Consider the following 20,086-nt stretch of genomic DNA (forward strand, 5'->3'; position numbering starts at 1 on the left):
TTTCTTTCTTTAAATTAAAAAAAATTGAAAGTCGTAATACTTGTACTCTGTTTAAGATTCAGAAGGCACAAAAGACCCACCCTGTACTTCACGTTCCCCTCCCTTTAGGAAATACCACTGGTTTGCTGTATATCTTTTCAGAGATTTTTGCCTGCAAAGCATCTGTGTATATGTGTGTACACTTTTTTTTTTTATTTTGAGACAGTCTCAGTACGTTGCCCTCAGTAGAGTACTGTGGCATCATAGCTCACAGCAACTGCAAACTCTTGGGCTGAAGAGATTCTCTTGTCTCATCCTCCTAAGTAGCTGTGAGTACAGGTGCCTGCCACAACTATGTGTATACTTTTTGTTTTTTTTTTATTCATTTTTCCTTTTTTATTTTTGAGTCAGAGCCTCAAGCTCTCACCCTGGGTAGAGTGCCGTTGCATCACAGCTCACAGCAACCTCCAACTCCTGGGCTTAAGCAATTCTCTTGCCTCAGCCTCCCAAGTAGCTGGGACTACAGGCGCCCGCCACAACGCCCGGCTATTTTTTGGTTGTAGTTGTCATTGTTTGACAGGCCCGGGCTGGATTCTAACCCGCCAGCTCTGGTATGTGTGGCTGGCACCTTAGCCACTTGAGCTACAGGCACCCAGCCTATTCATTGTTTTTGTGTGTATACTATTTTAAAAAGAATATAGTAGCAGGTGGCGCCTGTGGCTAAAGGAGTGGGGCCCCGGTCCTATATGCCAGAGGTGGAGGGTTCAAACCCAGCCCCAGCCAAAAAACACACCAAAAAAATGGAACATAGGGCGGCGCCTGTGGCTCAGTTGGTAGGGCGCCAGCCCCATATACTGAGGGTGACGGGTTCAAGCCCGGCCCCAGCCAAACTGCAAACAAAAAATAGCTGGGCGTTGTGGTGGGCGCCTGTAGTCCCAGCTACTTGGGAGGCTGAGGGAAGAGAATCGCTTAAGCCCAGGAGTTGGAGGTTGCTGTGAGCTGTGTGAGGCCACGGCACTCTACCGAGGGCCATAAAGTGAGACTCTGTCTCTACAAAAAAAAAAACAAAACAAAACAAAAAAAAAAAAAAACGGAATATAGTAGCATACCATGCACACTGTTTTGTAACCTTTTTCTTTTTTTTTTTTATAGAGACAGAGTCTCACTTTATCGCCCTCGGTAGAGTGCCGTGGCATCACACAGCTCACAGCAACCTCCAACTCCTGGGCTGAAGCGATTCTCTTGCCTCAGCCTCCCAAGTAGCTGGGACTACAGGCGCCCGCCACAACGCCCAGCTATTTTTTGGTTTGCAGTTCAGCCGGGGCCGGGTTTTGAACCCACCACCCTCGGTATATGGGGCCGGCGCCTTACCGACTGAGCCACAGGTGCCACCCTGTTTTGTAACCTTTTTCATGTAATATATTTGGAAATTATATCATCTCAGAATATACAGATCTTGGTTGAATGCAGTGGCTCACACCTGTAATCCCAGCACTTTGGGAGAGGCCCAGACAGAAAGATCATTTGAGGTCAGGAGTCTGAGGTTGCAGTGAGCTATGAAAGACACCACTGTACTCTAGCTGGGGTGACAGAGCAAGACTCTGTTTCCACAAAACAATAGAAAAAAATCTTTTGCTTATATTTTTCTTCACTTCATTATTATTTTTTTTTTAATGAATTTTTTTTGCAATTTTTGACCAGGGCTGGGTCTGAACCCGCCACCTCCGGCATATGGGGCTGGCGCTCTACCTCTTTGAGCCACAGGTGCCACCCCATTATTATTTGTTTTAATATAGGGATTTTCTTGCTATCCTTGTTTTTTTTCTTTTCTTTTCTTTTTTTTTTCAAAGCAAAATCCATCCTGGGCATCTCCTGTAGCTCAGTTGGTAGGGCGCAGGCCACATACACCCAGGCTGGCGGGTTTGAACCCGGCCAGGGCCAGCTAGACAAGGACAAATGCAATGAAAAAATAGCTGGGTGGTGTGGCTGGCACCTATGGTCCATGCTACTTGGGAGGCTGAGGCAAGAGAATCGCTTAAGCCCAAAAGTTTGAGGTTGCTGTGAGCTGTGAATGCTATAGCACTCTACCAAGGGCAACATAGTGAGACTGTGTCTCAAGAAAAAAAAAATCCATCCAGAGGACTATTGTGCAAGGGCTTTATTTCCATGGAGAGGGAGTTAGCAAATAAAAGACCTGGGCGGCGCCTGTGGCTCAGTGAGTAGGGCGCCGGCCCCATATACCGAGGGTGGCAGGTTCAAACCTGGCTCCGGCCAAACTGCAACAAAAAAATAGCCGGGCGTTGTGGCGGGCGCCTGTAGTCCCAGCTACTCGGGAAGCTGAGGCAGGAAAATCGCCTAGGCCCAGGAGTTGGAGGTGGTTGTGAGCTGTGTGATGCCACGGCACTCTACCGAAGGCAATAAAGTGAAACTGTCTCTACAAAAAAAAAAGACCTACCAAGGTGGGCAGTGCCTGTGGCTCAGCGAGTAGGGCACCGGTCCCATATACCAAGGATGGTGGGTTCAAACCCGCCCCATCCAAACTGCAACAAAAAAATAGCTGGGCATTGTGGCGGGCGCCTGTAGTCCCAGCTACTCAGGAGGCTGAGGCAGGAGAATCATCTAAGCCCAAGAGCTGGAGGTTGCTATGAACTGTGATGCCACGGCACTCTACCTAGGGCAACAAAGTAAGACTCTGTCTCAAAAAAAAAAAAAAAACAAGAGGGTGGTGCCTGTGGCTCAAAGATAGGGCTCCAGCCCCATATACCGGAGGTGTCGGGTTCAAACCCAGCCCCAGCGAAAAACTGCAAAAAGAAAAGAAAGAAAATACCTACCAAGGTGAAAAGAAGAAACTATTCTCAGTCACCATGATTCTTTACTTAGAAAGTTTTTTTTTTAAAAAATCCATAAAAGGCTATTGAGCTATATAAGTCCAATGCACAAAAATCAATTGCAGGCTCGGTGCCTATAGCACAGTGGTTACAGGGCCAGCCACATACACCTGAGCTGGCTGGGTTCAAAGTCAGCCCCAGGCCAGCAAAAACAACAATGACAATTGCAACAAAAAACAGCCGGGCATTGTGGTGGGCGCCTGTAGTCCCAGCTACTTGGGAGGCTGAGGCAAGAGAATTGCTTTAAGCCCAAGAGTTGGAGATTCCTGTAAGCTGTGACAGCACTGCACTCCACTGAGGACGACATAGTGAGACTCTGTCTCAAATAAATAAATAAATCGGGGGCGGCTCCTGTGGCTCAGTGAATAGGGCGCAGGCCCCATATGCCGAGGGTGGTGGGTTCAAACCCAGCCCTGGCCAAACTGCAACAAAAAAATAGCCTGGCGTTGTGGCGGGCGCCTGTAGTCCCAGCTGCTCGGGAGGCTGAGGCAAGAGAATCGCGTAAGCTCAGGAGCTGGAGGTTGCTGTGAGTCCTGTGACGTTATGGGGCGGTACAGTGAGACTCTCTACAAAAAAAAAAAAAAATTTAAATAAATAAATAAATAAAGCGGGCAGCGCCTGTCGTGCAGTGGGTAGGGCGCCGGCCCCATATACTGAGGGTGGCGGGTTCAAATCTGGCTCCTGCCAAACTGCAATAAAAAAATAGCCGGGCATTGTGGAGAGTGCCTGTAGTCCCAGCTACTCGGGACACTGAGGAGAGAATCGCCTAAGCCCAGGAGTTGGAGGTTGCTGTGAGCTGTGTGACGCCACGGCACTCTACCGAGGGCCATAAAGTGAGACTCTGTCTCTACAAAAAAAAAAAAAAAGGCCGGAGCCACCGCTGCTAGCGACACGTTCAAGGGGCCGGCCAGCCTGAGCCTGCTCACCTTCAAAGTCTATGGCAGCACCGAAAAAGGACTCACCCCTCACAAATACAATGAAGATTAATGAGCTTTCACTCTACTCAGTTCGGGAGGGTCAATCCAAATATGTGGAGGAGCCACGGACCCAACATGAAGAAAGCATCTCACAGCTGTGAAATCACTGCAAGCCATATACAAGTTGGTGTCAGGAAACATACTCCCAAACTAAGCCCAAGATGCAAAGTTTGATTCAATTGGGGTTAGACAGCTATGAATATCTTCAACATGCCCCTCCTTGTTTTTTCCCAATACTTGGTGTTACTGGCTTCACTGGCCTTGGTGGACTCCTTTTGGCTAGAGGTTCAAAAGTAAAGCTGGTTTATCCACCTGGTTTCATGGGATTAGCTTCCTCTATCTATTATCCACAACAAGCCATCACATTTGTCCAGGTCGGTGGGGAGAAATTATATGACTGGGGTTCGGAAGGATACAGAGTCGTAGAAGATTTGTGGAAGGAGAACTTTCAAAAGCCAGGAAATGTGAAGAATTCACCTGGAAATAAGTAGAAAACTCCATGCTCTGCCCATTTTAATCAGATATAGGTAAACATTGGAAACGCCATACAGTAAATCAATTATTTCTACAGACAAATGGCAGAGAAGTCAGTATTGAATGTATTAAACTGGCATTCTTCATCAGGAAAAAATATACTAGACCTCTTTTATCTTGGGTGATATTATTCTACAAGCAAACTAATCTGAAATCCTGTCACCTAGAGATAATGTATAAGCCTTAGAATTCTTTTTCATGTTGCTATTTATGTACATAATTAAAATCAAAGTTTAAAAAAATCAATTGCATTTCCATATACTAGTGAGGAACGATTGAAATTGAAATTAAAACAATTGTACCATTTACAATAGCACCGAAAAGCATGACATACTTAGATATAAATCTAACAAAGTGGGCCGCACCCATAGCTGAGTAGGCAGGGCTCTGGCCACATACACTGAGGGTGGTGGGTTTGAACCCAACCCCAGCCAGCTAAAAAAACAATAATGCAACTGCAACAAAAAAAAAATAGCTGGGTGTTGTGGTGAGCGCCTGTAGTCCCAGCTACTTGGGAGGCTGAGGCAAGAGAATCTCTTAAGCCCAAGAGTTTGAGGTTACTGTGAGCTGTGACACCACAGCACTCTACTCAGGGTGACAGCTTAAGACTCTGTCTCAAAAAATAAAATATCTAACAAAGTATATGCTAGATCTGCATGCTGAAAATTTTATTTTATTTATTTATTTATTTTTGTAGAGACAGAGTCTCACTGTACCGCCCTCGGGTAGAGTGCCGTGGTGTCACACGGCTCACAGCAACCTCTAATTCTTGGGCTTACGCAATTCTCTTGCCTCAGCCTCCCGAGTAGCTGGGACTACAGGCGCCCGCCACAATGCCCGGCTATTTTTTTTTTTTTGTTGTTGTTGCAGTTTGGCCGGGGCTGGGTTTGAACCCGCCACCCTCGGCATATGGGGCCGGCGCCCTACTCACTGAGCCACAGGTGCTGCCCATGCATGCTGAAAATGTTAAAGTGAAATTAAAGTCTGGGTGCAGTGGCTCATGCCTATAATCCTAGCACTGGGAGGCTGAGGTGGTTGGATTGTTTTAGCTCAGGACTTGGAGACAAGACTGAGCAAGAGCTAAACCCCATCTCTACTAAAAATAGAAAAACTAGCTGGGTGTCATGGCATTGTGCCATGCTACTTTGGAGCTCAGGCAAGAGGATCTCTTGAGCCCAAGAGTTTGAGGTGGCTGTGAGCTTTGATGCCCCAACATTCTACCCAAGGCAACGGAGTAAGACTCTGTCTCAAAGAAAAAAAAAAGACAAAAAGAAATTAAAGAAGATTCAAATAAAACTCAAATACTATGTTGAAGTCTCAATATGTATTAACAATCTATAAATTCCATCTAAATCAAAATCCTAGCATAGTTTTTAAAAATAAGAATTGACAAACTGATTCTAAAATTTATATGGAAATACGTAAGAACTATAATAACCAAACAACTCTGAAAAAGATCAGTTAAAAATCTATCAGATTTAAGATTTGTTACAAAGTAAGAGAATGTGACATTGAAATAAATGGAACAAAATGGAGTCCAAAAATAAACCCACACATATATTCCTCATTTTTGTTTGTTTGTGACACAGTCTTACTTTGTCACCCTCGGTAAAGTGCTGTAGTGTCATAGCTCACAGCAACCTTAAACTCTTGGACTCAGGGGATCCTCTTGCCTCAGCCTTCCCAGTAGCTGGGACTACAGGCACCCACCATAATACCCGGCTATTTTTAGAGACGGAGTCTTACTCTTGCTCAGGCTGGTCTCGAACCCATGGGAACAGGCAATCTACTGCCTTGACCTCTCCCAAAGTGCTAGGATTACAGGCATCAGCCACCCTGCCCAGCACTATATGGGTGTTTCTTAGTGGGGGTACAATAGCAGATGAATGAAGGAAAGAATAATCTTTCTTTTTTTTTTTTTTGTAGAGACAGAGTCTAGGTATACTTTTGGGCCATGGGTGGGTAAGATAAATGTGAGCTGGATTAGGAGAAGAGAATGAGGCTCCACGCCTGTACTCAAGCGGCGAACGCACCAGCCACATACACCAGGGCTGCAGGGTTCGAATCCTGACTGGGCCCGCCAAACAACAATGACAACTACAACCAAAAAATAGCCGGGTGTTGTGGTGGGCGCCTGTAGTCAGTCTCAGATACTTGGAAGGCTGAAACAAGAGAATCACTTGAGCCCAAGAGTTGGAGGTTGCTGTAAGCCATGATGCCACGGCACTCTACCCAGGGCGACAACTTGAGGCTCTGTTTCAAAAAAAAAAGGAGAAAAGAATGAATAGAGGTTTGTCACTCTGAGGAAAGGTTTTATTAGTTCTGTTTTTTCTAAACCATGGTAATCTTTAGACCCAGACAAATTTTTGACCTCTATAGAATCCCCTCAGTTATCTCAAGCGTATTGCTTATTAGAAATTAATACCAAAATTATGTCACCAAGGTAATGACCTTGATGATCCAGCACGTTTTGATAGGGGCAGAGGGATGTAGCGCTCCTCTGGGAAAATCAACAGGAGTAAGTCCTCCCAGTAGCGCTGACTAGGCGCACCGGGCCACTCCTTTTTCTTTCCTCTCTTTTGCACTATCTCGTTCCTGTGGCCTACAATGCCCTTCTAGTGTCTTAGTTCTGAATGTCTGCCTTTCAAGGTCCACCCCTAGCTATGAATCCCAGCTTAGATCCATCTTTCCCTTACAGGACTCCTAGAGACATCATGTTTGAACCTTCTTTTTTTTTTTTGTAGAGACAGAGTCTCACTGTACGGCCCTCAGGTGGAGTGCCGTGGCGTCACACGGCTCACAGCAACCTCTAACTCCCGGGCCTAAGCGATTCTCCTGCCTCAGCCTCCCGAGCAGCTGGGACTGCAGGCGCCCACCACAACGCCCGGCTAAAATCTTTTTTTTTTTTTGTAGAGACAGAGTCTCACTGTACCCCCCTCGGGTAGAGTGCCGTGGCGTCACACAGCTCACAGCAACCTCTAACTCTTGGGCTTACGCGATTCTCTTGCCTCAGCCTCCCGAGCAGCTGGGACTACAGGCGCCCGCCACAACGCCCTGCTATTTTTCTTTTGTTGTTGCAGTTTGGCCGGGGCTGGGTTTGAACCCACCACCCTCGGCATATGGGGCCGGCGCCCTACTCACTGAGCCACAGGCGCCGCCCATGTTTGAACCTTCTAACCTTACCCGTACTACTGACCACAATCTCACGCTATTATATGTATGTCGGTTACCGGTAGTGGCTTTGGAGCTGGACAGAGGAAACATGGGTTGCACTGGTTACCCACGGACGCTGCCCCAGATAAGCGCCGCCGGCGCCACGGGCTTTTCCGGCGCAGGGCTGCACCCAGGTGGTCACGTGGTTACGTGGCCTTGAGGACGAGCGACGGCGACCGCAGGGGCAGCGGGAGCGGCGCGCGCGCAGGAAGGGGAGGCTCTGCCGGGTGAGCGCGCTAGTGGGGAGCGGGGCGCAGCGGCGGCGGTGGTGGGACAACAGGGGGCTCCTCCCTGAGCCAGAATCCGGGCTCCCGTCACCGCGCCCGAGGGGGGGCGGGTAACCGGGAGTACGGAGGATTGGGCAGAGGGTGCGCGGATTCGTGGGAACGCCGCAGATTGCGGACAAGCTTGCAGACTGACCCTCAGAAAATAAGTAGATTTCAGAGACCATGTCTCTCTCTAGCTGCCTCCATTACTGTTTTATTTTGTTGTTTTCCCTATTATTTTTGAGGCTTAAAACTAAAGCTCAGTAAATGCAATGACGTATCCTGGTTTGGATCCTGGAACAGAACAAGAACACTAGTAGAAAAACTGAGGAAATCCTTATAAAGTCTGTGATTTAGTTAATTTCATGTACCAATGTTAATTTCTTAATTTTGGTAAATGTACACAACATTAACATTGAGGAATTTAAGTAAAGGGTATATATTTACTGTTAATAGGAGTACTTATCTTTGTAACTTAACATAAATGTAAAATTCTTTTAAAATAGAAAGTTAAAAAACAGGGGCGGCGCCTGTGGCTCAGTGAGTGGGGCGCCGGCCCCATATGCCGAGAGTGGTGGGTTCAAACCCAGCCCCGGCCAAACTGCAACAAAAAAATAGCCGGGCGCTGTGGCGGGCGCCTGTAGTCCCAGCTACTCGGGAGGCTGAGTCAAGAGAATCTCCTAAGCCCAGGAGTTGGAGGTTGCTGTGAGCTTTGTGACACCACGCACTCTACCCGAGGGCGGTACAGTGAGACTCTGTCTTTACAAAAAAAAAAAAAGAAAGTTAAAAAACAATCCTACAGTGAAGTGCCATAGGCTATTCTTCACCAGGGTGGCTCAAGTTAGTTCCTCTTTGCCAAGCCTTACTGGAATTAGGTATCTGTTTGATTAACTTGTTTGCTAAGGCAGAGTTGTCAGGCTAGTGGGTGTAAATTCTTCTAAACCAACTTTCCATGCAGGAATTTTTTTTCTCTTTCAATTCTATCCATGAGGTGTCTTTGGAACACCTGTTATGCATAAGCAAATGCCACACACATACTCCCTGCACTAGAGGATGTACAGCCAGTCTGGCATGTGCAATAAAACCCTGGGTCAGGAAGTAAAGACTATGAAAAAGGTCCAGTACAGAGCTGGGAGTTGGAAGGGTTCAGAGGTAGAAGAAATCACATTTGGCCCTTGGGAATCAGGAAGGCTACTGGAGGGAGTTTTGTTCTGAACTGATGGGGCATATAAGAGGAGAAAGCACTCCTGGAGTGGAGAATGCCACCAGGAAAGGATTAGAGGTGACCAACCTTGTGGTGGTGGGGTGGGTCTGGGAGGAGGGGCACTCCCTCTTATGTGGAAACACAGCATATGTCCAGGAAGTATTGGCAGATGAAACTGGAAGTGAAAATTGGTGCTTTGTTGTAGAAAATAGGGTAACACCACTTTAATTATGTATGCCATGGGAACTATGGAATGTTTTAGAGCAAAAGAGGGCATCCTTGAGTTTAGGCTTGCAGATTATTGTCTTGACGTCAGTGTGTAGGTTAGCGTGGAGTAGACCGATTAGGATATTGGTTTAGCCCAGGAGAAGTAATGAGAAGTTCAACTACAGCAGTGAAGTTAATGTGCAAAGAATAATGTGGTTATAGGAGGTTTTTGTAGATCTAGAGGACTTGGCAACTGAAGGCATGTGAAGACCAAAGAGGAAAAAATAATTATAAAATTTTGCAATTGAGTGTTTTAGAGCATGGTTGATGCATTTACAGTAGAGGACTCAGAGGAGACTTAGGTTGGGAGGTGGGCAGAATAATGAATAAAATATGCTTGAATTTCTGCAAGATATCCTGCTAGAGATGTGTATTTAAGAGGGGAAGCCAAATCTATACAGTAGGGACAGAAAGAGGAAAAAGAACGTGAGACAGCCAAAGAAGGAGGAGGAGGTTGAGGAGCCAAGGTGGACCAGGGACCTGGGCTTGGTGAGTTAGTAGTGTCACAGCTTCAGCAGAGGTGGAGGAGGCTGAGAATGAGACAATTCCTTGATCTTGGATTTAGCAATTAGGAAGTCATTGGTTATTTTTCTTTTTCTTTCTTTTTTTTTTTTTTTTTGAGACAGAGCCTCAAGCTTTGCCCTGGGTAGAGTGTTGTGACATCACAGCTCACAGCAACCTCCAACGCCTGGGCTCAAGCGGTTCTCCTGCCTCTGCCTCCCAAGTAACTGGGACTACGGGCACCTACCACAAGGCCCGGCTTTTTTTTTTTTTTTTTGGTTGCAGCGGTCATTGTTGCTTGGCGGGCCTGGGCTAGATTCGAACCCGCCAGCTCAGGTGTATGTGGCTGGCGTCTTAGCCACTTGAGCCACAGGCACCGAGCCTCATTGGTTATTTTTCAAAGAGTTGTTTTAGTGGAAAAGTGGGACAACTGCTAATGGTCTGTAATCTGTTCATCCTGTGGTCTTTAAGTAGCCAGAGATGCTGTTTCTTTTCTTGGCTGCTCTGCTGCTAACTATCTGTGTAATATGGGGCAAGGCATGTATACCTGGAATGAGACAGGAAAACACATTCTTCAATAACACCAAAAAGGCCCTTTTATTTTAGTGAACTGATGGGGCATATAAGAGGAGAAAGCACTCCTGGAGTGGAGAATGCCACCAGGAGTGGCAGAGAACTAGTGTTCTATTTGGAAAATGCTGAGATAAAAACAAAATTTTAGAGCTCTAAAGAACCAAAAAATTCTAATCTCCTCATTTGACCATTGAAGAAAGTAATACTCACATTCACAACGAATAAACATTGTTTTGGCTACTATAGTTGATTTCAAATATATCAGTGGTGACCAAAATGACCCTACAAAATAGTTATGCTTAAACCCATTGTGGAGGTAAAACAGGCTCCAAGAAGTTAAGTGACTTGCCGAGGGTCAAAGAATGGCAAGTGGCAGAGTGAGGTTTGGACCCGGAGTTCCGGAATAGGTGCCTTCTCTGTCACATATCCTGCTGCCTTTGGATTGTCAACACCAAATACCTGAAACTAGTTGAATTGTAGGTTGGTAACTGTAAGTATTGGTAACTAAATATTTGCACTTTTTTTTTTTTTTTTTGTGGTTTTTGGCCGGGGCTGGGTTTGAACCCGCCACCTCCAGCATATGGGACCGGCACCCTACTCCTTGAGCCACAGGCGCCGCCCAATATTTGCACTTTTTTAGAGGTAATGTGTTCCAAAAGTGAAGTTCAATTTGTACTGTATTGTGTATTAATATTACCCTTAGCATATAAAAAGTGGGAGAGTACACAGCCACCAGTCCCTGACGTTACATTGCATGACTCAGTGAGTAGGGCACAGGCCCCATATACCGAGGGTGGCAGGTTCAAACCTGGCCTCGGCCAAACTGCAACAAAGAGATAGCCGGGCATTGGGCGGCGCCTGTGGCTCAGTGAGTAGGGTGCCGACCCTATATACCGAGGGCGGCGGGTTCAAACCCTGCCCCGGCCAAACCGCAACAAAAAAATAGCCGGGCGTTGTGGCAGGCGCCTGTAGTCCCAGCTACTCGGGAGGCTGAGGCAGGAGAATCGCCTAAGCCTAGGAGTTGGAGGTTGCTGTGAGCTGTGTGATGCCACGGCACTCTATGGAGGGCAGTAAAGTGAAACTCTGTCTCTACAAAAAAAAAAAAAAAAAGAAATAGCCAGGCATTGTGGCGGGCGCCGGTAGTCCAGCTACTCGGGAAGCTGAGGCAAGAGACTAGCTTAAGCCCAAGAGCTTGGAGGTTGCTGTGAGCTGTGACGCCACGGCACTCTACCGAGGGTGACAAAGTGAGACTCTGTCTCTAAAAAATATATATATATATATTTATAGTACATGTAATATATATATACTATATATATATAAATGTAAAAAAATTAGAGCATTGGAGCATGTGAAAACTCATTATATTAAACCCTGAATAGCAGGAAAATATACCCATAGTGCCTGAAAATATGTGGTGGATTGAAAAATATTCTTAGTTAACCTTGTGATTGCTTGGTCTTTCCTCTTACAGCTTGTTTCCCTTATGTTGGCCAATTCCATTTTCTCCTCTGCTGTCTGCCTGGCCATACTCTTATTTTATTTTATTTTATTTTATTATTAAATCATAGCTGTGAACATTAATGTGATCATGGGGCACCATACACTGGTTTTATAGACCATTTGACATATTTTATTTTATTATTTATTTTTATTTATTTATTTATTTATTTATTTTTGTGGATTTTGGCCGGGGCTGGGTTTGAACCCGCCACCTCCGGCATATGGGACCAGCGCCCTACTCCTTGAGCCACAGGCGCTGCCCTATTTTTTTATTTTATTTATTTTTTTTGTTGAGACAGAGTCTCACCCTGTCTCAGTAGAGTGCCATGGCATCACACAGCTCACAGCAACCTCCAACTCTTGGGCTCAAGCGATTCTCCTGCCTCAGCCTCCCAAGTAGCTGGGACCACAGGCGCCCGCCACAACGCCCAGCCACTTTTTGGTTGCAGTTCAGCCATGGCCGGGCTTGAACCCGCCACCCTCCGTATATGGAGCCGGCGCCCTACCGACCGAGCCACAGGCGCCGCCCAGAATATAAATGTCTTAATACAATAACTAAGAAAATGCCAGGAAGGCTATGTTAACCAGTGTGATGAAAAGATGTCAAATGGGGCGGCGGGTTATACCGAGGGTGGCGGGTTCAACCCCGCCCGGCCGAACTACAACCAAAAAATAGCAGGGCGTTGTGGTGGGCGCCTGTAGTCCCAGCTGCTCGGGAGGCTGAGGCAGGAGAATGGCTTGGGCCTGGGAGTTGGAGGTTGCTGTGAGCTGTGTGAGGCCACGGCACTCTACAGAGGGGCATAAAGTGAGACTCTGTCTCTACAAAAAAAAAAGAAAAGACATTTATATTCTACATTTACTAAGTTTCGCATGTACCCTTGTAAGATGCAGCCACACCCTTCTTAATGAAGGCCTCAGGTTGCCCTGAGGTTGCCCTTAATGAATAGGAATCTACTGCACTACAAGTAAAACACAGCCTGCCAAGGGATGATTCTTTGATTCAATAAGTAATATCCTATCGACCTTCACAAATTATAATGGCCAACTCTATCTATCTATCTATATATCTACATCTACATATATATATATATTTTTTTTTTTCCTTTTTTTGCGACAGTTCCACTCTGTGGCCCTGGCATGGCATCATAGTTCACAGCAACCTTGGGCTTAAGCAATCCTCTTGCTTCAGCCTCCCAAGTAGCTGGGATTACAGGCATGTACCACCCTGGCTACTTTTTCTATTTTTAGTAGAGACAAGGTCTCTCACTTTTGCTCAGGCTGGTCTCGAACTCCTGAGGGCAAGCAATCTCTCAGCCTCAGATTATAGGTGTGAGCGACCACACCTGGCCGACAAATCTGTTTCTATGGAGATGACCTTATAAAAGAACCAAGATGATTTTAAAAAGATTTTGGTGGAAAATGGGTCCAATAGGCTGTGCTCAAACTAGCTAATTTAGATTTTTACTTTCAGTTCTATCTGAAGACATAAATCATAGAAACCTGCTATGCTCTGATAGTCATCTGATTGAAATTCTAAAAATAATACACAACAGTGGATAAGAGTGTTGGCTCTGCCGTCAGGAGCCTGGATTAAAAATGTGTGTCTATCTCTTGTTACCTGTGTCACTCAACCTCTCTGTGCTTCAGTTTAATCTTCTGTACTTAAACAATAATAGCATTGTCTTGCAGACTGTTTGTGAAGAGTAAATAGAATAATCTAAATAAAGGACTTAAAATGGTGCCAAGCGCATGGAAAGTAAGGACAATATCTAGCTATTAGTTTATTATTTTTACTATTTAAAAAAAAGTTCCTGATTTAATGGATCCATTTTAATAATTTTATTATCCAAGAAAGGACAACTGATTGACACACTTCTCATCTTGTCCTTTGTGTTTTGTTTTGTTTAATACATTTTAATATATTCTTTAGTTATAATTCACATATAATAAACTGTAGCTATTATAAATATACAATTTGATGAGTTTTGACAAAGGCCACTCTAGTCAAGACATAGAAATTTTCCATCATTCCAAAAATATTCTGTCGTGCCCTTTGCGATCACCCCTCCCATCCTAGGCAACCATTAATCTGTTCACTGTCATTGTACGTTAGTTTTGCCAATATCACATACATACAGTGTGTGCTTCTTTGTTAGCACATTGTGAAATTCATCCACATTATTGTGTATTTAAAAAATAAATTATTGACCAGGCGTGGTGGTTCATGCTTATAATCTTAGCATTCTGGGAGGCCAAGGCTAGTGGATTGCTTGAGCTCAGAAGTTGGAAACCAGCCTGAGCAAGAGTGAGACCCAGTCTCTAAAAGTCACCGGGTGTTGTCCAGGCACAGTGGCTCACACCTGTAATCCTAGCACAATGGGAGGCCAAGCCAGGTGGATAGTTTGAGCTCATGAGTTTGAGACCAGCCTGAGCAAAAAGCAAGACCCCCGTCTCTACTAAAAATAGAAAAACTGAGGCAAGAGGATTGCTTGAGCCCAAGAGTTGGAGGTGGTTGTGAGCTATGACACAACGGCCCTCAACCCAGGGCGACAGCTTGAGACTCTATCTAAAAAAAAATAATAATAAAAAATAAAAGTAGCTGGGAGGCTATAGCCCAGCTACTTGGGAGGCACTCAACCCAGATGACATCTTGAGACTTTATCTCATAAATAAATAAATATAAAAGTAGCTAGGTGTTGTGGTGGGGCCTATAGCACAGCTACTTGGGAGGCTGAGGCAAGAGAATTATTTAAGCCCAAGAGTTTGAGGTTGCTGTGAGCTGTGACACTACAGTACTCTACCCAGGGTGACAGAGTGACACTCTATCTCAAAAAAATAAAATGGGCAGCGCCTGTGGCTCAAAGGGGTAGGGTGCTGGCCCCATATGCTGGAGGTGGCGGGTTCAAACCCAGCCCTGGCCAAAAAAAAAAAAAAAAAAACTGCAAAAATAAAAAATTATTATTTACTGTTGAATGTAATCTGTTGTATGGACATAGCACAATTTGTTTTCCTTTGACAGACACTTGGGTTGTTTTCAGTTTTTGAGTAATAAATGAATATTCATACATACTTTTTCTTTTTCTTTTTTTTTTTTTGAGATAGAGTCTCATCCTGTCATCCAGGCTGGAATGCAGTGACCTCATCATAGCTCACAACCTCAAACTCCTGGGCTCATGTGATCTTCCTGCCTCAGCCTCCCAAGTAGCTAGGGCTATGGGTGTCCCCCACAATCTCTGGCTAATTGTTTTATTTTTTTTTGTAGAGATGGAGTCTTATTGCTCAGGCTGGTCTCTAATGCCTGCCCTAAAGCGATTGTCTTGCCTTGACCCTGACAATGGGTTTTTTTTTTGTTTGGGGTCTGGGGGTTTTTTGCAATTTTTGGCCAGGGCTGGGTTTGAACCTGCCACCTCTGGTATATGGGCTCACGTGATCTTCCTGCCTCAGCCTCCCAAGTAGCTGGGGCTATGGGTGTCCCCCACAATACCTGGCTAATTGTTCTATTTTTTTTTTAGAGATGGAGTCTTATTGCTCAGGCTGGTCTCTAATTCCTGCCCTAAAGCAATCGTCTTGCCTTGACCTTGACATATGGGTTTTTTTTTTGTTTTTGGGGGTTTGTTTTTTGCAATTTTTGGCGAGGGCTGGATTTGAACCTGCCACCTCTGGTATATGGGGCCCGTGCCCTACTCCTTTGAGCCACAGGCGCCGCCCTGGTTTATTTGTTTGTTTGTTTTTTAAACAGAGTCTCACTCTGCTGTCCTGGGTAGAGTGCTGTTGTGTCATAGCTCACAGCAACCTCCTGCTCTTGGGCTCAAGTGATCCTCTTGTCTCAGCCTCTCAAGTGGCCGAGACTATAGGCAGGCCACTACACCAGCTAGTTATTCTATTTTTTTAGTACAGATGGGGTCTCACTTTGTTCAGGCTGGCCTCAAACTCCTGAGCTCAGGCAATCTACTGCCTTGACCTCCCAGAGTGCTAGGATTATAGGCATGAGCCACCCTGCCCAGCTACTGGGAAGGCTGAGGCAGGAGGATTGCTTGAGCCCAGGAGTTTGAGGTTGCTGTGAGCAAGGCTGATGCCCTCATATTCTAGCTGGGGTGACACAGTGAAGACTGTCTCAAAAAAAAAAAAAAAAGAAAAAAAAAACGAGAAGAATAAGAGAGATACCTCAGCAAAAAATGCAAGAGTAAATTTCTTTGAAAGTCCCCGCAAGCAGCTACTTAAATAGCATATTTAGAAAAAGATGTCAGGTGTGTTGTTTATCCCTCCCACCCCTGATGTTTTTTGTTTTTTTTTTAATGAACCTTGAAGAAAGGATGAAATATTTTTCAAAGTCTTGACCTCCTCCCACCTTGGCCTGTTAGGATTACAGAGTATTAGGATTGCAGGCTTGAGTCCCCCACCCCCCAGGATGAAATATTTCTAAACAGCTGCACAAAGCAGCTGTTTTGAAATGTCTGGTGGTGAAAGCCCTTCTTAATTCAACACTACTGGAGGGATGGGCTGAGCATTTTGGTGGCTCTCCAGTTGCTTCACTGTCACCAGTAGGTGACTGCAGTGGTGTCCCTATGGGGAAGGCTCAGTGACTGTGATTTCTCTGTAGGCATTTTTGCCAGGAGACATTCTCTGCTGGAAGAAGGGTAGGCAGGAACACCACAGCATGGGGTCTTGCTGGGGAGACTATTTTGTTTTGTTTTCCTGCCCTAGAAGCAAGTGCAATCAGTAGACCCAATCCTGCTCTGGATGACGGAGATAAAGTGAGGTTTCTGTCTCCGTGCCTGTAGCTCAAGCCGCTAGGGCGCCAGCCACAGACACCGGAGCTGGGCGGGTTTGAGCCCAGCCTGGCCTGCCAAACAACAATGACAACTACAACCAAAAAATAGCCAGGTGTTGTGGTGGGCGCCTGTAGTCCCAGCTACTTGGGAGGCTGAGGCAAGAGAATCCCTTAAGCCCAAGAGGTTGTTGGGAGCTGTGATGCCACAACACTCTACTGAGCACAACATAGTAAGACTCTGTCTCAAGAAAAAAGAATGGGATCTCTGTGGGTTTTGCATCAGTTGATTCAACCAACCATGATCAAAAATATCTAGGGGAAAAATTCCACAAAGTTGTATATTGTCTAACAGGGAACCAATATAAGGTAGCATTGACAACTTTTCCCAGTCTACTAAAAAAAAAAGGAAACAGAAAAACTAAATTATTGAAAAAATTTTTAAATGTCACTGTTTCTTCTTGTTTAATATTAGGGTTGTAGGTATCACAGCATCAACTATAGTTCCTTTTCCCACCCACCCTGAGTTCTAGTCTAGCAGATGGTCAGAACTTTGTTCTCGGGATGACTGGCTGGGGTAGGGGCTGGGGGGATCGAGCCACACCAGTGGTGCCATCTCACACAGGTAGAAGGACTACTGGGAAACACCAGTGTGACTTCTGTAATGAATTTTCTTTCTTTTTTTTTTTTTTGTAGAGACAGAGTCTCACTTTATTGCCCTCGGTAGAGTGCCGTGGCATCACACAGCTCACAGCAACCTCCAACTCCTGGGCTTCAGCGATTCTCTTGCCTCAGCCTCCCGAGTAGCTGGGACTACAGGCTCCCGCCACAACGCCCGGCTATTTTTTGGTTACAGTTCAGCCGGGGCCGGGTTTGAACCCGCCACCCTTGGTATATGGGGCCGGCGCCTTACCAACTGAGCCACAGGCGCCGCCGCCCTGTCATGAATTTTCTTGATGTTAACTTCTCAGAGCAGGGCATTTGGGACTTCTTGGTCAGCCAGAGCGCAGGAAGCCATGGTGCCCCCACCTTGTGGGTGGAAGGATGGACATAGGGACCCCCTCAGGTTCTGTAGGCCTGCAGGGAAATGTCATTGCAGAGGAAGAAGGGAGGGGAGAGATGTTTTGTCTGGTGGGTGAGATTGGGTGTGGGGGGTTCCTGCTGCCCCTGAGGCAAAGGGGCCTGAAGCCCCACTAGCATCTTAGCTCGCTCAGCCCCCAGAGGCCACCTTCTCTCTCTTGCCACTGCACACAGGACAGCAATGGCCTTGACACTGTATCTTGTGGCAGATACAAATGACCTGCTTTAGCCCTGTTGTGGGAAACGGAGAAGGACCCCTAGGGCCAGGGCATTGTGCATTGGTTTACTTTAAAATGTACAGATTCTTCTTGTTAAATTCATGATAGATTTTTTTTATTATTATTGTCAGTTTATAATACAAAGAAAACAAAAAAAAAATTCCACAGAGTTTCAAAAAGTAAAGCTTGAATGTGCTGCCCACTGGGTGCTCCGCTGAATCCACACAAACGAACGGTGAGGCATAGCATTAGATGGTCTAACCTGGAGGCGAGTTATAGTAGACGGGAGGATGTGCCTAGCTTATGTGCAAACACTATGTCATTTCATATAGGGACTTCAGCATCCACAGATTTTGGTATCCTGGGAGTCCTGGAGCCAGTTGCCCTTGGATACTGAGGGACGACTGTATTTGTTTGTTTTTTCCTTCCTTTATTCATTTATTAAACAAGCCTTTTGTTATTTTTTTTTTTGAGACAGAGCCTCGAGCTGTCACCCTGGGTAGAGTGCTGTGACATCACAGTTTACAGCAACCTCAAACTCCTGGGCTCAAGTGATTCTTCTGCCTCCACCTCTCAAGTAGCTGGGACTACAGATGCCTGCCACCATCCCCAGCTAATTTTGGTTGCAGCCGTCATTGTTGTTTGGTGGGCCCCGGCTGGATTCGAACCTGTCAGCTCAGGTGTATGTGGCTGGCTCCTTAGCCGCTTGAGCCATAGGCGTGGAGCCTAAACAAGTCTTATTCAGTACGGATATGTCTCAGATGCTGTTCTAGGCACTGGGAGTATGACAAAAATATGACAAATAGACAAAAACTGCCCCCCCTCGCAGAGCTCCCATTCAAGCTCAGGCCACACAGCAGGCTTGGGCTCTGTGGGAGACGCTGGGCTGCCCTCCCTGTTGGAATGCATCCCAGGCAGGCCTGAGCCACCTCCACTTCTCTAGACTCCTACTTTTTTTTTTTTTTCATAGAGACAGAGTCTCACTGTACTGTCCTCGGGTAGAGTGCCATGACGTCACACGGCTCACAGCAACCTCTAACTGTTGGGCTTATGTGATTCTCTTGCCTCAGCCTCCCAAGCAGCTGGGACTACAGGCGCCTGCCACAACACCCGGCTATTTTTTTGTTGCAGTTTGGCCAGGGCTGGGATTGAACCCACCACCATATGGGGCCGGCGCCCTACACTCCTACTTTTATATCTGCCTCCCCCTTGGTATTGGCTCTGATTTTAGTGGTGTAATTTGAAAAGTAATTAAAATATGGAGGAGAATGTTAGAAGGTCATGAGCACTAGGAGAAGAATAAAGCAGAGAAGTGGGACAGGGAGGAGGAATTTGCAGTTGTAGATGGTATGGCAGGGAAGGCCCGGTTGACAGGGTGACACTGAAGTGAGGAACTGGTTGTTCAAATACAGTAGTCCATCATACTCCACCCTTTCCGAAAATACAGTAAGACATGTTTTTTTGTTTGTTTGTTTTTGAGACAGTTTCACTTTGTTGCCCTCGCTAGAGTGTCCTGGCATAGCTCACAGCAACCTCAAACTCTTGGGCTCATGTGATTCTCTGACCTCACCTTCCTAAGTAGCTAGGACTACAGGTGCCTGCCACAACGCCCAGCTATCAGGCTGGTCTTGAACCTGTGAGCTCAGATAGTCCACCTGCCTCAGCCTACCAGAGTGCTAGGATTATAGGCGTAAGCCACTGCACCCTGCCCAGTACGACATGTTGAGAAAGTGGGACTGCATTCACATAATTTTCTTGACAGTCTATATTGTCATAATTATCCTGAAAGAAGTTCTTGTTGTTAATCTCTTACCATGCCTCTTATTTATTTATTTATTTATTTATTGAGACAGAGTCTCACTATGTCACCCTCGGTAGAGTGCTGTGGTGTCACACAGCTCACAGCAACCTCCAACTCTTGGGCTTGCGATTCTCTTGCCTCAGCCTCCCAAGTAGCTGGGACTACAGGAGACTGCCACAATGCCCAGCTACTTTTTTTTTTTTGAGACAGAGCCTCACGCTTTCACCCTGGGTAGAGTGCTGTGGCATCACAGCTCATAGCAACCTCTGACTCTTGGGCTTAAGCGATTCTCTTGCCTCAGCCTGCTAAGTAGCTGG

General features: G+C 46.0%; 1 protein-coding gene and 1 pseudogene across 3 annotated transcripts in view; both read left to right on the forward strand.

The window, feature by feature from the left end:
• Positions 1-725: 725 nt before the first annotated feature.
• On the forward strand, positions 726-4,829 carry LOC128591236 (MICOS complex subunit MIC26-like; annotated as a pseudogene).
• A 2,910-nt stretch (positions 4,830-7,739) lies between these two features.
• CCDC125 (coiled-coil domain containing 125) overlaps positions 7,740-20,086 on the forward strand; it is a 61,714-nt gene continuing 49,367 nt past the window's right edge. For all 3 annotated transcript variants that reach the window (XM_053589342.1, XM_053589347.1, XM_053589350.1), the window contains exons 1-2: positions 7,740-7,818; positions 18,447-18,650. The gene's annotated coding sequence lies outside the window, so the exon portion shown is untranslated. The remainder of the gene's footprint in view (positions 7,819-18,446; positions 18,651-20,086) is intronic.

This window comes from Nycticebus coucang, chromosome 1 (assembly GCF_027406575.1).
Source record: "Nycticebus coucang isolate mNycCou1 chromosome 1, mNycCou1.pri, whole genome shotgun sequence".
In the NCBI taxonomy this organism is placed as follows: domain Eukaryota; kingdom Metazoa; phylum Chordata; class Mammalia; order Primates; family Lorisidae; genus Nycticebus; species Nycticebus coucang.